The sequence below is a fragment of the Chiloscyllium punctatum genome, unplaced genomic scaffold (assembly GCF_047496795.1).
Source record: "Chiloscyllium punctatum isolate Juve2018m unplaced genomic scaffold, sChiPun1.3 scaffold_758, whole genome shotgun sequence".
Classification (NCBI taxonomy): Eukaryota; Metazoa; Chordata; class Chondrichthyes; order Orectolobiformes; family Hemiscylliidae; genus Chiloscyllium; species Chiloscyllium punctatum.
In genome coordinates, this window is record NW_027310492.1 from 45001 (window position 1) to 47500 (window position 2500).

The 2500-nt window shown below is 63.7% G+C and overlaps 1 non-coding gene across 1 annotated transcript; it reads left to right on the forward strand.

Annotated features, from left to right (window-relative positions):
- Positions 1 to 1616: 1616 nt before the first annotated feature.
- Positions 1617 to 1770, forward strand: LOC140473877 (5.8S ribosomal RNA). The gene has a single exon (XR_011958694.1). It is a non-coding gene; the product is annotated as a 5.8S ribosomal RNA (ribosomal RNA).
- Positions 1771 to 2500: the final 730 nt, after the last annotated feature.

Here is a 2500-nt window from a genome sequence, read left to right on the forward strand (position 1 = left end):
AGCAGGCCCTGCAGCCGTGGTCACCGCCAAACCCCCACAACTCGAGCAAGTGAAAAAAAAAAGTAACAAATAAGAAAGGATCGTCGGCTTGGGGGTACGCCCGTTTCCGTTTCAACTTGTCTCGCGAGGGTGGTTTCGGGGCCAGCAGGAGAGCTCGTCGGGGTAGCAGGCCCTGCAGCCGTGGTCACCGCCAAACCCCCACAACTCGAGCAAGTGAAAAAAAAAAGTAACAAATAAGAAAGGATCTCTGTCGGCTTGGGGGTACGCCCGTTTCCGTTTCAACTTGTCTCGCGAGGGTGGTTTCGGGGCCAGCAGGAGAGCTCGTCGGGGTAGCAGGCCCTGCAGCCGTGGTCACCGCCAAATCGCCACAACTCGAGCAAGTGAAAAAAAAAGTAACAAATAAGAAAGGATCGTCGGCTTGGGGGTACGCCCGTTTCCGTTTCAACTTGTCTCGCGAGGGTGGTTTCGGGGCCAGCAGGAGAGCTCGTCGGGGTAGCAGGCCCTGCAGCCGTGGTCACCGCCAAACCCCCCACAACTGTTGGGCGCCTACCTGCGCGGGGCAGGAGGACACTTTCCGATTTCAAATCTCCGTTTGCCGAGTCCACCCCGAACGCACGCGGGCGGGCGGGTTCGCATCACCCTTCGTCACAAGGGGCGAAGCCCGTTCCACCGTCTCGTCAGTAGTGCCGACCGGTCTGTGATCGACGAGGGGAGCCACACCAGGTCCGGCCCTGCTGCTTGGCGGCACCGCGTCGTCGGGAGCTCGCGACAGACGGAGGGTTTCGGTGTACTCTCCAGCCACGGGAAACGAAGCCGGTGATGCAGGCGCCGGTCTTTCGCTCCCAAATCGGCTGGGTTTACATCGTTGCTATCTAGTCACGCTCCCTTCAAACCCGACGGGGTACCTATTCCCCTCACCCGTCTGTGCGTATACAGCCTCTTTGCACTTGCGGGATGGGGGTGGTGGTTTAAAGACTCTCGAGTTGCCGCCCGTCGGTCTCCGAGCTCCGTGCAGTAGTGATCCCCAGCGAACTGCCAGCAGGGCGAACGAGCGATCCCGCTCTCGGTCGGGGCGCCTGGCGTCGATCGGTGGTCGGTGGCTTGCGGGCAAGCTGCGCTGTGAGTGTGGGAACGAGTATGACGAGCCGTTGCCGCGACTCCCAGTCCACCTCGGCGGTGGCTGGGCCGGGCGGGCGTCTGCTCGGGCGAGTGCCGCCCCCGCCTCCTCGCAGGAAGTCCGCTCGCCGACACGCCGCCACGTGCACGCGTCAGTGACGCTGCCGAACCGATGGCCGGTGCCCGTTCCCGCCTCTGCTTTTCCTAGGGCAAAGCTGCTGCACGCCTCGTGATACTAGGCGGGCGACATGGTGGCGGTGATCCTGCCTCCGTCGCTGCGGTGCGTTGGGGCACGCATCGCCTCTTGGGCGCCCTGTCCTCCTCCCCCCAATAGACGTATGTTTCTGCGGGCCGCACCAGGATGGTGCTCCCCATCGCTTCACGCCACCCTGCTCCGCCCGCACGCCGGCGTGCAGGTGGCTGTAGCTCAAGGTGGGGAGCGTATGTGCGGTCCGGGTCGCTTTCCTCTGGCGAGGGAGAGACCTAAAACAAACTCAGACAACTCTTGACGGTGGATCACTCGGCTCGTGCGTCGATGACGAACGCAGCTAGCTGCGAGAATTAATGTGAATTGCAGGACACATTGATCATCGACACTTTGAACGCACTTTGCGGCCCCGGGTTCTTCCCGGGGCCACGCCTGTCTGAGGGTCGTTTGGCAATCAATCGCACTCGCCTTGGCTGGCGAGAGCGCGGCTGGGGTGTCGCAGAGGACCCGTCCTCTTTGTCCCCCTAAGTTCAGACTCCGGAGCCCTCCGGCGTCGGAGCGCTTGGCCTTTCCCCCCCACCCTGCACATTCCGTTCGTCAGGCTCGACGCCATCCCCCCGCCGGGGAGCGCGGCCTGGCGTCCGTCTGTGTCGTGGCAGTGGGGCCAGCACGGCTGTCACCGGTCCCAGAATGGCTGTCGGTGGTTCACACTGTGTGTGTGTGCCAACCCTCCTGGTCTCTGGGACACGGAGCTGCCACGAAGTGTTGAGCCTCCAGTGGGGGGTCTGCCTAAGCTCTGCACGTCCGCATTGGGTCCGTCTCTCGGTTGGCTGGCAGTGGAAAGAGTGAAGGGAGCCGCGGAGGTCCGGTGCTGGTGCGCCGCCGGCCTGACCGTGGAGCTCGCCGGTTTGACACGCTGACCCGACTCGATGGTTGATCGATTGAGAGTGCTGGGAGCTGCAGGCCGCCCGCTGCTGCAGCCGCCCGTCTCGTGGTTCGTCCTCGGCCTTAAGTGGCCGGCGGGGCGTCTGATCCTGTCTCCCCTGCTGGCGCCGAGTGCCTGGCCGAGGGAGGAGGTTTTCGTCGAACGCTGTGACTTGGACGGTCGCACGCGCGTGGATCGCTGGCTCTTGGCTCTCCCGTTCAGTCCGCACGTTTTCCGCTCCGTCCTGCCAC